The sequence below is a fragment of the Erpetoichthys calabaricus genome, chromosome 3, assembly GCF_900747795.2.
Source record: "Erpetoichthys calabaricus chromosome 3, fErpCal1.3, whole genome shotgun sequence".
NCBI lineage: Eukaryota > Metazoa > Chordata > Cladistia > Polypteriformes > Polypteridae > Erpetoichthys > Erpetoichthys calabaricus.
The window spans coordinates 73,503,729-73,525,677 of record NC_041396.2 but is presented as its reverse complement, the minus strand read 5'-3'; the positions used below and the strand labels follow the sequence as shown (position 1 = coordinate 73,525,677).

At 37.1% G+C, this 21,949-nt stretch overlaps 1 protein-coding gene across 2 annotated transcripts in view; it reads right to left on the bottom strand.

Annotated features, from left to right (window-relative positions):
* The window catches only part of LOC114648101 (peroxidasin), a 241,956-nt gene that overhangs the window by 110,655 nt on the left and 109,352 nt on the right, over nucleotides 1-21,949 (bottom strand). The gene's annotated exons all lie outside the window — the stretch shown is intronic.

The window sequence follows — 21,949 nt, the reverse complement described above, 5'->3', positions numbered from 1 at the left end:
AAGGATGTTAAGTTTATTAATTATAAACATGTTACTGTTAGGTAGCAGGAAGGACAATCAAACTGCTCCTGAAAGGCTTTGCACTGTGCCACTCAGAAGTCCAGTTTTATGTTTTGGTCTCTTTATATAAAATTATAAACATTTCTATTTTTATGATTTTTTTTATTTTTCTGTTTCTATGAGAAAATGTTTATTTTCAAACTTACAACATACAATGTTCACTTTAAATAATTTTATTAGTTATCTGTGGAGAATCAAACTTTAGAAAATGACTTCATGAGGTGTATAAATAAACAGAAGGATAAAGAAGCAGATAACCTAACCTAAAAATGAGAGGGAACTGATATTAAAATACAAAAATTTACAAAAGGCACACAGCTGCAGAACAGGCTGGGACTTAAACCCTGGACTCAGAAACATCAGGCAAAAAATTTTGAAGTAAAAATGAAATAAAATGCTGCCATATTTTTGCAAAAAAGGTTATTATGAAAAAAGATTTAATTCTAATGTATTATGTACAATGTAATAATTTTTTCATACATCTTATTATTTTTTGTTTGTGCATCATATTCACCCTGTGAACCTAAGAACCAATTTATAATGCTTTCATGATATGACGGTAACATTTGTCAGCCACCATTTTGAGATTCCATGTTGCAGTTCGCATTTATATTTGTAAATATTTGGCCATTTTATTTACCTGTTGTTAGGCTGGTTGCTGTCATATAACATTTGTTAATTTGACTTATGATGTCATCACTGATCAACTATGTAGGAGAGCAATTTGGAATGCTTGATATCCTAGTCTTGGGATAATTTCAAAAGAATCAAACATTGCTGCATGTGTTCAGGTTTATTTTGTGAGGGCATATTTCTCGTTAGTTTGGCTTCTGAACCTATGCCTGAATCATTAGACTTTGATTCTCAAAAATTCAGGCAGTCAATATTGTTTTCTTTGGTTTAAATGTAAACAGATCTGGTGACTATGTAGAAGGTAAAGTAAAAACAAAGGCTTTTAGCACAGAAACATACAGTGGTGTGAAAAACTATTTGCCCCCTTCCTGATTTCTTATTCTTTTGCATGTTTGTCACACAAAATGTTTCTGATCATCAAACACATTTAACCATTAGTCAAATATAACACAAGTAAACACAAAATGCAGTTTTTAAATGATGGTGTTTATTATTTAGGGAGAAAAAAAATCCAAACCTACATGGCCCTGTGTGAAAAAGTAATTGCCCCCTTGTTAAAAAATAACCTAACTGTGGTGTATCACACCTGAGTTCAATTTCCGTAGCCACCCCCAGACCTGATTACTGCCACACCTGTTTCAATCAAGAAATCACTGAAATAGGAGCTGCCTGACACAGAGAAGTAGACCAAAAGCACCTCAAAAGCTAGACATCATGCCAAGATCCAAAGAAATTCAGGAACAAATGAGAACAGAAGTAATTGAGATCTATCAGTCTGGTAAAGGTTATAAAGCCATTTCTAAAGCTTTGGGACTCCAGCGAACCACAGTGAGAGCCATTATCCACAAATGGCAAAAACATGGAACAGTGGTGAACCTTCCCAGGAGTGGCCGTCCGACCAAAATTACCCCAAGAGCGCAGAGACGACTCATCCGAGAGGTCACAAAAGACCCCAGGACAACGTCTAAAGAACTGCAGGCCTCACTTGCCTCAATTAAGGTCAGTGTTCACGACTCCACCATAAGAAAGAGACTGGGCAAAAACGGCCTGCATGGCAGATTTGCAAGACGCAAACCACTGTTAAGCAAAAAGAACATTAGGGCTCGTCTCAATTTTGCTAAGAAACATCTCAATGATTGCCAAGACTTTTGGGAAAATACCTTGTGGACTGATGAGTCAAAAGTTGAACTTTTTGGAAGGCAAATGTCCCGTTACATCTGGCGTAAAAGGAACACAGCATTTCAGAAAAAGAACATCATACCAACAGTAAAATATGGTGGTGGTAGTGTGATGGTCTGGGGTTGTTTTGCTGCTTCAGGACCTGGAAGGCTTGCTGTGATAGATGGAACCATGAATTCTACTGTCTACCAAAAAATCCTGAAGGAGAATGTCCGGCCATCTGTTCGTCAACTCAAGCTGAAGCGATCTTGGGTGCTGCAACAGGACAATGACCCAAAACACACCAGCAAATCCACCTCTGAATGGCTGAAGAAAAACAAAATGAAGACTTTGGAGTGGCCTAGTCAAAGTCCTGACCTGAATCCAATTGAGATGCTATGGCATGACCTTAAAAAGGCGGTTCATGCTAGAAAACCCTCAAATAAAGCTGAATTACAACAATTTTGCAAAGATGAGTGGGCCAAAATTCCTCCAGAGTGCTGTAAAAGACTCATTGCAAGTTATCGCAAACGCTTGATTGCAGTTATTGCTGCTAAGGGTGGCCCAACCAGTTATTAGGTTCAGGGGGCAATTACTTTTTCACACAGGGCCATGTAGGTTTGGATTTTTTTTCTCCCTAAATAATAAAAACCACCATTTACAAACTGCATTTTGTGTTTACTTGTGTTATATTTGACTAATGGTTAAATGTGTTTGATGATCAGAAACATTTTGTGTGACAAACATGCAAAAGAATAAGAAATCAGGAAGGGGGCAAATAGTTTTTCACACCACTGTAACAGTGAAAACATACTGTATGTACAAGAAACTGAGGATAATGCTCATGTTTACATACACTAGGAGAGACAGTGATTTATTTAGAGTAAAGCCCAAAACCACAGGCAGATGAGAAAAAACTCAAGAAAAATAAAAAAAAAATACTGTCTTTCCAGTAAATACATGAATTTGTTTCCATAATATATATACAAATATGGTAATAGGTTTATATGGTTATTATTTTCCTTGTCTACAGAATACAGTGACATTCCTACTTGCATACTGTAACATGTGACACATCATTCTCATATGTAAAGTTAATATACTTTAAATAATGACTAGGGATGTTCAAAACGTTTCCTCACTTTTTTTTACTCCATTTAATAAGAATTTCAAAAACAATTTACATCACTTTTCTACATAGTCACCTTCTTTTGTGATGCAATTTTTCCAGAGTCATACGAACTTTGCAATGCCCAATTACTATTCCTCCCGCCTTCACCGTTTCCAACGTAAATATACTGCAAAAGTGCGGAAACCTTTTGAACGTCCCTCGTATATACATAGAGAGACAATAAAGTATTTATTTGGTTGATTACAATTACACTATTATTGCACGCTACCCTTTACATTTGACTGAACTGTGACAACTACCAAAGATTTGTAAAACTCCATAACTACATGTAAGTAGACACCAATAACCAGTATAAACACCTGCGTAGGTCAGGGTCTAAAGTGTCTTAGTGCCAGTTAGATTTAATCATAAAGATATTCAGAATTGGGGTAGTGTTGTTTATACTTTGCCAGATGTCTTCCTGACAAGAGGAGTATAGCTTTGTTATGAGGATTGGCTTTCTAAACCACCCAGTAGTGAAGTATAGGCAGCACAACTGCAACAGTGACACCGGGCCCCAGGCAACTGCATGGATGTTGTTTCACAAGACTTTATTATTAACGTGCTTGCCTAATACGCATTGAAAATGAAAAGGTTAATGGTTATTATTTCCATAAAGCTTAATTTTGACAAAAGGAATTTTCTGTAGCTAATAGGGTTGATCTCATTAATAATGCACATTTTTATTAGATTTAATTTAATTTGCAAGGTTCTATTTCTTTATTTACTTTTTCATTTTTATTTTATTTATTTATTTTTTGCATTAGCACCATTTGGTTTTGCCACTGAACAAACCGTTTCTTAAGTTGCGGTTACAGTGCTGCAGAGGCTGTAGGTCAGAAGGGATATGTCATAAAAAAGAAAACAAGGCTTATCAGTTTAGTTAACATATATATATTAAACTGCTGCTCAGGCAGACTGCTGATTCAGCATTCATAAAGTGGCAGTACCTAACAGTAATATAGATGAACCACTGATAAATCTAGTCGGTTATGAATGACTGTATGGATTGAAACAAGGGATATAAAAAAAAGAAAAAAATTAAACGCTTAGTCAATTTGAGGTTGAAAACTACTTAAGAAATAAAAAAACAAATTTGTGCAGCTGAATCAGATCGTAACAAAGCAACACCGATAGACCTGGATAAAAAGGGTTTTGAAAGCCTTCCTTGAAAACTTATACAGTATGTATTCCTGCACTGGCAGTTACACATTTTACAACACAGGTAAAGAAGCAAGAGTGAGGTTGTAGTGAAGCGGCAGGCAAACAATTTAGAGAAAAAAGGCACTTTAGTGAGATTGAGATACAGGAGTGTGTAGTATGGGCACAACATACTACACAGTGAGAGAGATGGTGAGTATAAGAATGGGAAAAAGGGAAAGGCTTCATAACATGAAACAGGAGAACGCACATTTCAAACCACATCTCCCAACATTTAAGCAGCAACCAGTACCAATAAGTATAAAACATGTAATAAGAGTTTTTGTGTCATGTTCAGAAATTCTAGAGGCATAGTGCAGTCCACGTGTCCTTCTAGTGCTCAGCAGAATGCACCAAAAATATACAGAATATTAAAATCTGCCAATTTTAAGTTGCTGTAATATGAGATTAACTTCAGATTTATGTGTAAACATTTAAATGTTTATGATTCTTTTTACAAAATATTTACCAAATTTCTTGAATTTTAGCATCCGTACTTGAAATGGCTTTTTTCTTTGGCTTTGTTCCTCACTTCTGTCTCCTTGATAAAACATGTGAGAGACCACAGGTCTGACTGGGGCTTTTATAGTTTGGAGGTGGGCAGAGGCAGCATTTAATGGAGAGTTCCTGTTTTTAATTTCAAATTATTCTCTTGCTTTTTTTCTTCTATATTTCTTGCTCTGGACACACATAGCTGCTCTATATTTATTTTTTAAGACTGAAATTTACCAACTACAGAACCAGCAATAGTCATACTATAAACTCATCAACAACTTATAGTGAATAAGGCCTTAGAGTTTTTGACAAAAGTGATTTACACAAACTGAGCAATCCATTTCTGTGCTGTACCTAATGTTTTAAATACAGGTCAGGTCAGGTTGGGAAGCATGCACTGGTACAGTGCATTGCTGCACCCACCACATGACAAAACAGCTCAGGATCCTGGTTGGCAACCTCCCAGGCAGACTCGCGATCCAGTCCTACCATCTGGAAGTGACCCTCTATCTGCCACAGTCAAGTGTCCCCTTGGCTTGGTCCAGCAACTTGGGTCCTCAACAATGAGGACCTTGCAAGCCGTATCACCCTAGGGGAATCGCGTCATATGACTGTAGTAACTGACGCTCCCTCACAATGCAGGTAATGCGCCTCATTTGGGTGAGGTATAGCAGGTCCGTGGCTCTAAACAAATAGATAGATAGATAGATAGATAGATAGATAGATAGATAGATAGATAGATAGATAGATAGATAGATAGATAGATACTTTATTAATCCCAGGGGGAAATTCACATATTCCAGCAGCAAAAATATTAAATTAAAGAGTAATAAAAATGCAGATAAAAAAACAGACAATAACTTGAATAATGTTCAACGTTTACCCCCTCTGGTGGAATTGATGGGTCGCATAGTTTGGGGGAGGAATGATCTTCTCAGTCTGTCAGTGGAGCAGGACAGTGACAGCAGTCTGTCACTGAAACTGCTCCTCTGTCTGGAGATGACACTGTTTAATGGATGTAGTGGATTCTCCATAATTGATAGGAGCCTGCTGAGTGTCCGTTGCTCTGCTACGGATGTCAGACCGTCCAGCTCTATGCCAACAATAGAGCCTGCCTTCCTCACCAGTTTGTCCAGGCGTGAGGCATCCTTCTTCTTAATGCTGCCTCCCCAGCACACCACTGCGTAGAAGAGGGCACTCGCCACAACCATCTGATAGAACATCTGCAGCATCTTACTGCAGATGTTGAAGGATGCTAGTCTTCTAAGGAAGTACAGGCGGCTCTGTCCTTTCTTGCACAGAGAATCAGTATTGGCAGTCCAGTCTAATTTATCGTCCAGCTGCACTCCTAGGTATTTATAGGTCTGCACCCTCTGCACACAGTCACCTCTGATGATCACGGGGTCCATGAGGGGCCTGGGTCTCCTAAAATCCACCACCAGTTCCTTGGTTTTGCTGGTGTAGTTAATAATAATTAATTAATTGGTGTGTAATAGCCAGTTTTTAAAATAAATAATCACCGCACTCGCGGCTTAAGGAGGGGGCATGGTAGTGTGGCCGGAGCAGTTCCCGGGTGTGATACGGGCGTAGGCATTTCTGCACTGAAGTGCTCAGGTGCGGGATCACCTGTGTCCATAATTGATCACACCTGTGCCATGTCCCCATTATAAAAATGAGAAGCATGCATGTGGAGGGGAAAAAAAGGAAACAAAAAGATCGAAGAAAGAGTGGAGGTTAGAGGAAGAAGAAGAAGAAGAAAGTGGCAGGAGGTGCGGAGAGCCGGTATAGGAGTGACAGAGCGAGCAAGCGACAGACAGAAAGAGAGAGAGAGAGCAGGCTCGCTGGTTAATGCAGGCAGCTGGGAGTAGAGCCCTGGAAGGAGTGTTTGGCCAACACTCGTGGGCAGTAAGAAGTGATCGCTCCAGCTGAGCAATTGCGAGGAGCACCCTGGTTGCAGTGAACCCGAGTCTCGGTCCAGTGGATGAGCTGTATGGAGCCAGGGGATGGAAAGCAACCAGACAAAAGTAAAGTCAGCTGCCCCAGCAGATAGAATGAGTCCCCAGTTGCAGGGCCCATATGGAAGAAGCAGGGGAGCCTCCAGCTAAACAGAGAAGGGATTAGGTTTTTAAAAAAGGGACAGCTTCCAGCCTCTTGATTTTAACCTCGTTTTAAGGGATTTATTTATTTTGGATTTCAACCTCCACCTTTATTTAATTGTTTTTATGGTTTATTTATTTATTAACTTTGAATCACTGCACTTTCTTTTTGGACACTGTTTGTTTCAGTATTTGTAATAAAAGCACTGAACGCCTTTTTACACCATCCCCTTGCTGCCAGTGTGATTTGTCCTCATTGCACAGTTCTTCCAGTTACATTACAGTCGGTGTTGGGTTTGAGGGCTTCCAAATCTGGAAGAGGGAGCGTGGAGCAGGACCCACACCCTCACATTAGGATTCCATGAGTAACTGCTTAATCTACATAGTGTCAAACCAGCGATACCTAGGAATCCACTCTTCATCTCAGTTCACTGGTTAGCGTCCATGTCTCGCCACCATATAGCAAGACAGGAAGCACCAGTACTCTAAAGACTTGGACCTTCATCCTTTTGCATAGATATCAGGAGTGCTACACACCCCTTTCCAGCGACCTCATGACCCCCCATGCTCTCCCAATCCATTTACAGACTTCATTGGAAAAGTCACCAGAGACATGAATGTCACTACCGAGGTAAGTAAACCTCTCGACAAGGTCAACACTCTCTCCATTCTCATTAAAGGCCTAGATTTTGGTTTTTATCCAGGACACTTGCAAGCCCAGACACTCTGACTCCTCATTCAGTCTCTCGAGAGCCTTGATTAGAGTCTCCATTGACTCCGCAAAGATCACAGCATCATCAGCAAAGTCAAGATCAGTGAATCTTTCTTCACCAACAGATGCCCCGCAGCAAGCAAGGACCTTACCTGGCACCAAGAGCAGTGTTATTCCCCTGCACAGTAGTTGCCACAATCCAGGCGATCACTGTTCCCTTTCCAGATAGGGACAAGAAGTCCCATTTTCCAGTCAGTTGGGATGATGCCTGTCTCCCAAATGGAAGCAAAGATTGCTTGCAATGCCAGGAGAACAACCTTACCACCAGCATGGAGAAATTCACCCCAGATACCACAGATCCCTGCAGCTTTCTTTGCCCTCAAATGGTTCAACACCTGTGCAATCTCAATTTTAAATACAAATGAATAAATAAATAAAAATCTATTGTACACTCAGCAAGCAAACAAAAAGATTTTATATTACAGAACACAACACAAACTATTGTTTTTTTGAAGGCTGCAAGTCACTGCAAGATGAATAGAACTCACAAGTCTTTCTCAAAGCTTTTATGGTGGCTCACTTCTCACTGCTTACTCATGCAGTAACACCAACGGAAGAGCTCCCACTCCCTTTCCATCTTTCTCTCTGTCTCACCAGGGACTGCGAATAAGTCCAAACAAAAAAAGGCTGCTTGTGCAGGTGGAATAAAACCACTTTGGTTACTTTCTATATCTCAGTATATAAACATTACAAAGTGTTCAGAATTATTATTAATTTCAGTAAAGCAAAAATGTATTTTAAGATGGTAGTGGTACATATTCTTAAATTTTCCACATTTTATTTGAATTATATCATTTTTTTTAATTTAATGCATCATTTCTAAGGACAGTTTATGAGTTATATGTCATGTGTATCAAATAGTATCAAAGTATCAAATCTGAAAACATCTGTTCAAAACCTACATTTTTTATTTTTGCTATAACTAAAACTTAACTGAAAATCTACAGGGCATACAACCAAAAATGAAAGCACGATAAATCTTTCAAAACATACTTTTAAATGAAATGACGCTAAAGCCAAAAATAAGCCTCATTTATGTTTCATTTTCACAAAATTTGACATGGACCAAACAAGCTTTTTTGGAATGTAAGACAAAACAAAAACTTGAAGGGTTCCTTTCTTGAACAAAAGTTGTAGCTCCTGAAGTGTGGAGATAAGTTCAGAGTTGGCCACTTTTTCCAGTCAGTTGGGATGTCAGTCAGTCAGACCATCATAGTGCTAGTGAATGAGGCCAGTGTATTTTCTGTTATATCTTAACAAAGAGTTCAGTTGTTGACTGGATCCCTATAGTGTCAGGGTTCCCAGCCCTTTATTTTTACTTGGCAAGTGACAACAGTATATGATAGGACTGTATACACAAAGGCAAAAATGCTTTCTGAAGAGCAACAACATTTTGGCAAAGTTTAGAGTATATTTTGCACTCTCCTACACCTAAAACATCTGCAAAGCAGCTGAGGAAAGAATCTCACAAGAGAAATCAAAACTACAAAACTGTTCTGCATTAAACACAAGTACATCTTTGGAGCAAATGCTACAATAATGAACATATATATATATATATATATACAATCAGATTGTGACACAGACTACGAATGCCGTGAATGTAATTACCCCGATCTACATGCTGTCAAATAAACGAACCACACGCCGTGGCGCAACGTTAGGGGCATCGCCTCTGGCGCTGACGTCCGAGGTTCGATTCCCGAGAGGGAGTGCAGTGGAGTGTGTACACCTGATGAGCCCAGAATGAGGGCAAAACACGAGTCGTGTACTCTTTGCATTTATTTGACAGTAAACTATTTCAACCATTCTATGATCTGCTCCTCACAAACTGAGGGCACCGTGGCGGATGTTAGCAGATGGCTGGCCAACCACAAGCGTTACCTGGTAGGTAACCACCCATACAATCAGATTGTGACACAGACTACGAATGCCGTGAATATATATATATATATATATATATATATATATATATATATATATATATCTATACTAATAAAAGGCAAAGCCCTCACTGACTCACTGACTGACTGACTGACTGACTCATCACTAATTCTCCAACTTCCCGTGTAGGTAGAAGGCTGAAATTTGGCAGGCTCATTCCTTACAGCTTACTTACAAAAGTTAGGCGGGTTTCATTTCGAAGTTCTACGCGTAATGGTCATAACTGGAACCTGTTTGACTGACTCACTCATCACTAATTCTCCAACTTCCTGTGTAGGTAGAAGGCTGAAATTTGGCAGGCTCATTCCTTACAGCTTACTTACAAAAGTTAGGCAGGTTTCATTTCGAAATTCTACGCGTAATGGTCATAACTGGAACCTGTTTTTTGTCCATATACTCTAATGGAGGAGGCGGAGTCACGTATCGCGTCATCACGCCTCCTACGTAATCACGTGAACTAAAAACAAGGAAGAGATTTACAGCACGAGTCAAACGCGGGAACGAAGGTAAATGACGTTAATTTTTGAGTGTCTTTTAATACTGTGTAAGCATACATATTAACACATGTGCAATTAAACGTGTGCATTTACGGGGTGATTTCTCAGGCTTAAAAGCTCGCCTTTTATCAAACGCGGGAACAAAGGTAAATAACGTTAATTGTTGAGTGTCTTTTAATACTGTGTAAGCATACATATTAACACATGTGCAATTAAACGTGTGCATTTACGGGGTGATTTCTCAGGTTTAAAAGCTCGCCTTTTATTAAAGAGGTAAATACAAACTGTTTTCATTCTGAAGGGCACAAACCACATTAGATTTCATGCTCAAGAGTAAACTCAGCACACAGCTTGGTCATATTACAACCGGTTCATTTTCCTCAGTTTAAAAAGGTTTACTTTTCTTCTTAATAAAATTTTTAAAGCAGTACTTCGCCGCTGCGAAGCGCGGGTATTTTGATATATATCAAAATATATCGCGTCATCACGCCTCCCACGTAAGCACGGGAACTGACCCGCTGCCGTTTGCAATGCCATATTCGCGAGATACAAGTTTAATGAGAAGACACGAGGTATAAACAACAGTTTGGATCACTTTGTAATAGAGTTAAAATTGCTGTAGCGAGAAACTTTTAACTGCCGGGTCATTAAATAAACCCGTGGACATCGCAACATCACACAAGACAGCGGCTCACGTGAAGTGACTGAATGCAGCAGGAGTGATCACTTTGATGAATCAAACCTGTTCAAAAAACACATTACACAATTGATAAGGTACAAAAACAATATGAAACCGATTGTGGATTTGCATACAGCCACTGAAACTTTGTGACGGCACGAGACTTCAGGTCACGTGTCTGCAAAAGAACGTCATTGAGGCAGCTATTTTTACTGGCGGTGGCTCAGGGGAGAGAGTTTTTATTCCTCGCATCCCCGTTATACCCTCTGATCTCCAATTTCAATTCAAACGCCTCCAATTTCCACTAAGGCTCTGCTTCGCAATGACAATTAATAAGTCTCAGGGACAGACCCTACAAAAGGTTGGCATTGATTTGAGGCAGGACTGCTTTTCACATGGCCAACTGTACGTTGCATGCTCAACAGTAAGCTACCACACAGCTTGGTCATATTACAAGCAGAGGGGCGAACTGACAACGTGCTATACAAAGAGATCCTTAACAAATAATTATTGATACATTTTCCTTCGGTTTAAAAAGGTTTACTTTTCTTCTTAATAAAAATTTTAAAGCAGTACTTCGCCGCTGCGAAGCGCGGGTATTTTGATATATACAGTGGTGTGAAAAACTATTTGCCCCCTTCCTGATTTCTTATTCTTTTGCATGTTTGTCACACAAAATGTTTCTGATCATCAAACACATTTAACCATTAGTCAAATATAACACAAGTAAACACAAAATGCAGTTTGTAAATGGTGGTTTTTATTATTTAGGGAGAAAAAAAAATCCAAACCTACATGGCCCTGTGTGAAAAAGTAATTGCCCCCTGAACCTAATAACTGGTTGGGCCACCCTTAGCAGCAATAACTGCAATCAAGCGTTTGCGATAACTTGCAATGAGTCTATTACAGCGCTCTGGAGGAATTTTGGCCCACTCATCTTTGCAAAATTGTTGTAATTCAGCTTTATTTGAGGGTTTTCTAGCATGAACCGCCTTTTTAAGGTCATGCCATAGCATCTCAATTGGATTCAGGTCAGGACTTTGACTAGGCCACTCCAAAGTCTTCATTTTGTTTTTCTTCAGCCATTCAGAGGTGGATTTGCTGGTGTGTTTTGGGTCATTGTCCTGTTGCAGCACCCAAGATCGCTTCAGCTTGAGTTGACGACCAGATGGCTGGACATTCTCCTTCAGGATTTTTTGGTAGACAGTAGAATTCATGGTTCCATCTATCACAGCAAGCCTTCCAGGTCCTGAAGCAGCAAAACAACCCCAGACCATCACACTACCACCACCATATTTTACTGTTGGTATGATGTTCTTTTTCTGAAATGCTGTGTTCCTTTTACGCCAGATGTAACGGGACATTTGCCTTCCAAAAAGTTCAACTTTTGTCTCATCAGTCCACAAGGTATTTTCCCAAAAGTCTTGGCAATCATTGAGATGTTTCTTAGCAAAATTGAGACGAGCCCTAATGTTCTTTTTGCTTAACAGTGGTTTGCGTCTTGGAAATCTGCCATGCAGGCCGTTTTTAGCCAGTCTCTTTCTTATGGTGGAGTCGTGAACACTGACCTTAATTGAGGCAAGTGAGGCCTGCAGTTCTTTAGACGTTGTCCTGGGGTCTTTTGTGACCTCTCGGATGAGTCGTCTCTGCGCTCTTGGGGTAATTTTGGTCGGCCGGCCACTCCTGGGAAGGTTCACCACTGTTCCATGTTTTTGCCATTTGTGGATAATGGCTCTCACTGTGGTTCGCTGGAGTCCCAAAGCTTTAGAAATGGCTTTATAACCTTTACCAGACTGATAGATCTCAATTACTTCTGTTCTCATTTGTTCCTGAATTTCTTTGGATCTTGGCATGATGTCTAGCTTTTGAGGTGCTTTTGGTCTACTTCTCTGTGTCAGGCAGCTCCTATTTAAGTGATTTCTTGATTGAAACAGGTGTGGCAGTAATCAGGCCTGGGGGTGGCTACGGAAATTGAACTCAGGTGTGATACACCACAGTTAGGTTATTTTTTAACAAGGGGGCAATTACTTTTTCACACAGGGCCATGTAGGTTTGGATTTTTTTTCTCCCTAAATAATAAAAACCATCATTTAAAAACTGCATTTTGTGTTTACTTGTGTTATATTTGACTAATGGTTAAATGTGTTTGATGACCAGAAACATTTTGTGTGACAAACATGCGAAAGAATAAGAAATCAGGAAGGGGGCAAATAGTTTTTCACACCACTGTATATGTAGATATGAGTGTGTATATATATATATATATATATATATATATATATATATATATATATATATATATATATGTAGATATGTATATATATAGATATGTAGATATGTGTATATTATCAAACGCGGGAACAAAGGTAAATGACGTTGTTCACTGTCTTTTAATACTGTGTAAGCATACATATTAACACATGTGCAATTAAACGTGTGCATTTACGGGGTGATTTCTCAGGCTTAAAAGCTCGCCTTTTACTAAAAAGGTAAATGCAAAACTATTTTCAATCATTCTATGATCTGCTTCTCACAACTGAAGGCACCGTGGCTGATGTTACGTCACTTGCTGGCCAACCATAAGCGTTACCTGGTAGGTAACCAGCCACTCACTTCACTCCCTTACGGGAATCGAACCTCTGAGGTTTTCTTTTGTTCTTAATTAAAATTTAAAAGCAATACTTCACCGCTGCTAAGCCCCTCTAGCGCTGACGTCTGAGGTTCGATTACCGTAAGCAAGTGCAGTGAGTGTGTACGCCTGATGAGCCAAGAATAAGGGGGAAAGACGTGTCGCGTACTCTTTGCATTATTTGACAGTAAACTATTTTCAACCATTCTATGATCTGCTTCTCACAACTAAAGGCACCGTGGCTAATGTTACCTCACTTGCTGGCCAAAAATAAGCGTTACCTGGTAGGTAACCAGCCACTCACTTCACTCCCTTACGGGAATCGAACCTCGGACGTCAGCGCTACAGGCAAAGCCCCTAAAATTGCGCTACGGCGTGTGGTTTGTTTATTTGACAAAATGTAGATCGGGGTAATTACATTCACGGCATTCGTAGTCTGATTGTATAGGTGGTTACCTACCAGGTAACGCTTATAGTTGGCCACCAAGTCAGGTCGAAGTGATCACTCAAGTGAAGGCAGCTTCACAAAAAAACAGATCCTTAACAAACTGTTATTAGTATATTTTCCCTCAATTTAAAAAGGTTTTGTTTTCTTCTTAATAAAAATTTAAAAGTGGTACTTCGCCGGTGCGAAGCGCGTGGATTTGACCAACTGACACATACAGACATATTCATGAGTGCAGGTACTTCGGAAAGAAAGCACCGTGTAAACCTAAAGTTTAAATTAAGTTCATAGACCTACAAAAGGTTGCCATTCATTTGAGGCAAGATTGCTTTTCTTCTGTACAACTATACGTTGCATTCTTAAGAGTGTGCTTGCACGGCTTCGGATATAGATTTTATATATATATACATATATATATATGTATGTCTATTTATAAATATGTAAGCTTATAAGTACTGCCTTACTTCTCTTTAAGAAAGGAAGATGTAATGATACTTGATTTAAACGATTCCATGTCTTCCTGGGTTTGCGTAGCTTATTGTCAATATCTTTACACCATTTTTTAAGACTTATTGACTGAAACGGGCTTTCACGAAAAAAGTTACAGCTTTGCTACAGGATACACCCTCCACAAGTTAAGCAAGTAAAAATAAAATATATATTTCTGTTTAATTTAAACCTTTTAAGTTCGTATGCATAGCCCCATTTGGCTGTTTAATTTTTTTTTTCTTTCTTCAGTAATATTTAATCTCCTTAAAGAAAAAGAACATATCCATTTTACTTTTTTTGTATCTCTTTAGTAATATTTTAGTGTAAAAGGATAACCAGTATTTAAACCTTTTATGTTACTTTATAAATGTATTTTACACAATGTTGAAAAATTAATAAGAAAGCTACATATTTTGGCAGCTGCTGCTTTAATTTTCAATGAAATCAAAAAAGCTCTCCAAGAGAAAACGTCAATGAAGAAGAAACCCTCATTTATAAAAGTTTGCTGCAGATGACTTAACTGAAAATAAATGAATAGTTCCTATGTGTATAATACATATTTATCTATTTTACTTATGCCTTTATTCCAGCAACTTGCAACATCTGAGGTACAATTTGTTACATTACTTTTGTTTTTTGCAGCACAGGCAGGTGAAGTGACTTCCTCAGGGTCACACAGTGGTGTCAGTACCAGGATTTGAACTGACAAGCTCCGGGTTTACTGAAATATTACTGAAGAAAGAAAAAAAATGAAAACGGGCAAATAGGGCTATGCATACAGATGTCCATCCATCCATTATCCAACCCGCTATATCCTAAATACAGGAGCCAATAAGTAGATATGTATATATACAGTATATATATATATATATATATATATATATATATATATATATATATGTGTGTGTGTATGTATGTGAATGTATGTATGTATATATGTATGTCTATATTTATATCTATATATATATATGTAGATATGTAAATTTGTATATGTGTATATATATATATATATATATATACTGTATATATATATATGTATATGTAGATATGTGTATATGTAGATATGTATATATATGTATATATGTTTATGTATATATATAGTTACATAACCTCTTTAACACACTACTTCTCCGCTGCGAAGCGCGGGTATTTTGCTATATATGACAGCAACACTCATAACAATAACACAATTACATATATATATATATATGTAGATATGTATGTATATATATATATGTATATATATATATATATATATATATATATGTGTCAATCTATCTATGTATGTATGTCTAGATATATATATGTAGATATGTGTATATGTAGATATGTATATATATGTATATGTATATATATATATGTTTATGTGTGTGTGTGTGTGTATATTATATATATAAAAGACAGCAACACTCATAACAATGACAACACAATTACATTGACAATCATGTTACGTTATTTTTAAAATGTTTCCTTTTTTTTTTCATAACCTCTTTAACACACTACTTCTCCGCTGCGAAGCACGGGTATTTTGCTAGTATATATATATATATATATATCCATCCATTTTCCAGCCCGCTGAATCCGAACACAGGGTCACGGGGGTCTGCTGGAGCCAATCCCAGCCAACACAGGGCACAAGGCAGGAACCAATCTCGTGCAGGGTGCCAACCCACCGCAGGACACACACAAACACCAAGCACACACTAGGGCCAATTTAGAATCGCCAATCCACCTAATCTGCATGTCTTTGGACTGTGGGAGGAAACTGGAGTGCCCGGAGGAAACCCACGCAGACACGGGGAGAACATGCAAACTCCATGCAGGGACGACCCAGGAAGTGAACCCATGTCCCTAGGTCTCCCAACTGCGAGGCAGCAGCGCTACCCACTGCGCCACCATGCCGCCTATATATATATATATATATATATATATACATATACTAGCAAAATACCCACGCTTCGCAGCGGAGAAGTAGTGTGTTAAAGAGGTTATGTAAACATATATATACATATACATATATATACATATCTACATATACACATATCTACATATACATATATATACATATACTAGCAAAATACCCGCGCTTCGCAGCGGAGAAATAGTGTGTTAAAGAGGTTATGTAAACATATATATAAATATAAATATATACATATATATACATATCTACATATACACATATCTACATATACATATATATATACATACACAAATTTACATATCTACATATACTGTATATATACATATGTACATATATATACACATAAATATATACATATATATACATATGCACATATATATATAAATATAGACATACATATATACATACATACATACATTCACATATATATATATATATATATATATATATATATATATATATATATATATATATATATATATATATATATACACACATCTACATATATATTTACATATATATATATATACATATCTACATATATATATATATACTAGCAAAATACCCGCGCTTCGCAGTGGAGAAGTAGTGTGTTAAAGAGGTTATGTAAACATATATATACATATACATATATACATATATATACATATCTACATATACACATATCTACATATACATATATATACATATACTAGCAAAATACCCGCGCTTCGCAGCGGAGAAGTAGTGTGTTAAAGAGGTTATGTAAACATATATATAAATATACATATATACATATATATACATATCTACATATACACATCTACATATACATATATATACATATACAAATTTACATATCTACATATACTGTATATATACATATGTACATATATATACACATATATATACATATGCACATATATATAAATATAGACATACATATATACATACATACATACATTCACATATATATATATATATATATATATATATATATATATATATATATATATATATATATACATATATATATATATACACATCTACATATATATATATATATATATACACATCTACATATATATATATATACACATCTACATATATATATATATATATATACATATCTACATATATATATATACTAGCAAAATACCCGCGCTTCGCAGCGGAGAAGTAGTGTGTTAAAGATACATAAACATATATACTTATATATACATATCTACATATACACATATCTACATATATACATATACACATCCACATATAAATACATATATCAACATATATATACACATACATATACACACATACATACATACACACACACATTATATATATATATATATATATATATATGGTTGAAATAGTTTACTGTCAAATAAATGCAAAGAGTACACGACACGTGTTTCGCCCTCATTCTGGGCTCATCAGGTGTACACACTCCACTGCACTCCCTCTCGGGAATCGAACCTCGGACGTTAGCGCCAGAGGCGAAGCCCCTAACGTTGCGCCACGGCGTGTGGTTCGTTTATTTGACAGCATGTAGATCGGGGTAATTACATTCATGGCATTCGAAGTCTGTGTCACAATCTGATTGTATGGGTGGTTACCTACCAGGTAACGCTTGTGGTTGGATACACATACAGACACATATATATACATATACATATTTACATATCTACATATATATACACATATATACATATCTACATACATACACATATATCTATATATATATATATGTCTATCTATCTATCTATCTATATATATATATATATATATATATATATATATATCTATCTATATATCTATATATATACATCCATCTATCTATCTATCTATCTATCTATACATATATATCTCTATCTATCTATCTATCTATATATATACATCCCCGTGCTTTGCAGCGGCGAAGTACTGCTTTTAAATTTTTATTAAAAAGAAAACCTTTTTAAATTGAGTGAAAATCTACCAATAACAATTTGTTAAGGATCTGTTTTTTTGTGAAGCTGACTTCACACAGCCTCTCCGCTGTTTTATAAACGAACGTCATATAAGGTCTTCCTTTTTCGTTGCTTTGCCAACGGAAGCAGCCTTTTTATTTAATCCTGTTTTTACAATTGTTCTGTTTGTATATCACGTTGTCAGTTCAGCACTCCGGTTGTAATATGACCAAGCCGTGCAAGCACACTCTTGAGAATGCAACGTATAGTTGTACAGGAGAAAAGCAATCTTGCCTGAAATCAATGGCAACCTTTTGTAGGTCTATGAACTTAATTTAAACTTTAGGTTTACACGTTGCTTTCTTTCCGAAGTACCTGCACTCATGAATATGTCTGTATGCATCAGTCGCTCAAATCCCCGCGGTTCGCACCGGCGAAGTTCTGCTTTTAAATTTTTATTAAGAAGAAAAGAAAACCTTTTAAAATTGAGGTAAAATATACCAATAACAGTTTGTTAAGGATCTGTTTTTTTTGTGAAGCTGCCTTCACTCAAGTGATCACTTCGAGCTTTAAGCCTGAGAAATCACCCCGTAAATGCACACGTTTAATTGCACATCTGTTAATATGTATGCTTAAAGTATTAAAAGACACTCAACAATTACACAGTATTAAAAGACACTCAACAATTAATGTCATTTACCTTCATTCCCACGTTTGACTCGTGCTGTAAATCTCTTCCTTGTTTTCACTTCACGTGATTACGTAGGAGGCGTAATACGTGATGACGCGATATGTGACTCCGCCTCCTCCATTAGAGTATATGGACAAAAAACAAGTTCCAGTTATGACCATTACGCGTAGAATTTCGAAATGAAACCTGCCTAACTTTTGTAAGTAAGCTGTAAGGAATGAGCCTGCCAAATTTCAGCCTTCTACCTACACGGGAAGTTGGAGAATTAGTGATGAGTGAGTCAGTCAGTCAGTCAGTGAGTCAGTGAGGGCTTTGCCTTTTATTAGTATAGATTATATATATATATATATATATATATATATAATTCTTTTCGTGTTTGAAACGGAAATGACGTATGAGTGTTTGAAATGAAAATTACGTATGACCACAGAGGAACAGGAAAAACATTCTTAATAAACTTGATTCTTGCCGATAGAGCGAATGGTAACATAGCTCTGGCTGTAGCATCATGGGGAATCGCTTCTACATTATTAGATGGAGGCCGTACAGCACATTCGGCATTGCAATTACCATTAAACCTCGCTCACGACGAAAATCCAATTTGCAACATACGCAAAGGCTCTAGAAAGACAAAAGTCTTGCAACATTCAAAGATAATAGTTTGGGATGAGTGCACCATGGCACATAAAAGAGCTTATGAAGCCTTGAACCGAACAATGCAAGATCTCAGAGATCTTACCAAAATAATGGGAGGTACTGTCGTTTTACTCGCAGGAGATTTTCATCAAACATTACCAGTTATTCCACGAGGTACACCAGCAGATGAACTCAACGCGTGTTTAAAATCCATGCTTCTCCCACAGTCAGTTATATGTCGCATGTTCTCGGGTAGGTACACCAAAAAATTTATACATTTATGCACGTAATGGGCAAACAAAAAATGTAGTATACCCGAAAGCACTGCAGTAGTACTCAATGTATCTTTACTTCTTAAATGTTAATGTTTTACTGTTTAATAATTTATACGCTTCTTATATGTTGTTCACATTCTTTTATCAAAATACCAGTAACGGCGCACTGCACGATAACGTGCAGTGAATACACTTGACTCGAGCATTCATAGTATTCATCCTCTTTCTCTGTACGTTTAGCATTCATTTGCTCAGAGGTTGAAGTGCTTGCTGCTTCCTGAGCAGCTCTTCTTTCCTCCACCCTAGTGGCCCGCTGCTTCTCTTTCGTCTACATCTTTTCGCGTTAAAACTGATTAAGTTAGTTTTTGTGTTGCAATTACTTAGTACGTTTTCTTTAACCTTTCACTTAATCTGGCACTTAAGTCTTCAATCTGCCTCAAGAATGATTAGCGATGGTGGTAGGGAATGAGAATGGCGCCTGCCGCCCTGCTGCGCGCTGCTGAGAGTTGATGCTACAATAAAATAAAATAAAGATAAAAAGAGTAATAAAATCATCACCTCGAAAGCGTATAGTAGACGTGACGTAGTATATGTGTACCAAATTTCAAGTCAATAGGTGAAACGGTTTGCGAGCTACAGGTGATTTAAAATCCTGGACAGACAAACGAACAGCCACAGTAGCGTATTATAGAAGAAGATTTTAATGTTTAATAATTTATATTTATATGCAATGTGCTTCTTATATATTACTTCATATTCTCATATTATAATGATGTTAATGTTGTTTATATTGATTTCTATGTTATTGTAAGTGCTCTTTATTTGTTGAAAAATAAAATTGGCAATTAACAAACTTATTTTATAAATACTGCATTTTATTTTTATCCCTTGCACTCAGTGAGCAAAGCCACTGGGTAATCAGCTAGTGTATATATATATATATATATATATATATATATATATATATATACACAGTATATATATATATAAATATATACTGTAAATTCAAAGTAACATATAAGTTATGGAGTACTTGGTTGAAATTTGAGAGCACCAAGGTTTTATGGAGGTGGTACTACTGTATCACAGCTATGGAGTGCTTGGCAGAAATCAATGGCCTTCTTCTGACCATGTAGAGTTTGCATATTCTCTTTTACTGTGTATACTTCTTTCTTTGGATACAACACTTTTCCTCTACATCTGAAACAAAGATGCATAGGATAGCCTGACTAGGTGCTCTGGATTGGCATAGCAGTGAGTAAGTATAAGAAAATGCTGTCCAGTTCAATTCTGGTTCCAGCTACAGGAAAGGCATGATCACACTGTGCCCCAATAGTGGAACATGCAAGTTGAAAAATGACTAATACATTACAAGTAATATTACTGATAGGCGCTAAACCTGCTTTTCCAGTACACAGTCATGGAAGAAGGACATCTTACTGCAGCAGCACTGGACAGAAGTAGCTTTGAATGGGCTGCTAGTCCAGTGCAGGCTACACTCACTTACACACCTATACTTATATACACCAGAACAATTCAGACCGACCATGTAACTTTCCAATGCAAATGAGAGAAAATCAGAATACCTGATAAAAACCCAGGGAAAACATGCAAAAACCATAAAAACTGTGAGCCAGCAATAAATTAAAACAAGCCATTGGAACTGTAATGCTTGGGCTTAAAAACTTGCACCACTTCATACCCAAAATTCATGTTGGTCCATAATCCAAACTAATTCAGGTATTTCAAAAAATTCGCAGCAAATGCTGGCACAAGTATGTACTGTATACTGCACTATGCATCTTTGCTGTCTTTAATGTTATGGTTTGTAAATTACTGTTTTTACTAGTAGGTGCAAACTACACCTTAAGCTACCATTCAGATTTGTTTAGATGATCTATGCACTTAACAATGTCAATATGACTAAGTCACTAATAAATAGCTACATAAATAAAAACATTAATTTTCAATATGTTACAAATAAATTAGATCAGCTACTCTTTACTAATATGTTGTGAGTATTAGCTGCAGTTTGGTTAACTAATAGTGATTCTGAGACAGGTGACATTAATGAAACTTAATATAAAATACTAATGGTGAATCTAGAACACACCTGCTATGTCTTCATCTCTCCTTTAACCATGCAGCACTACCCAAAGAGAATGTAGATCAGAGAGTTAATCAATCAATTTGTGTGATGATGCCGGTCCCCTACAGACTCCCTCGTTCC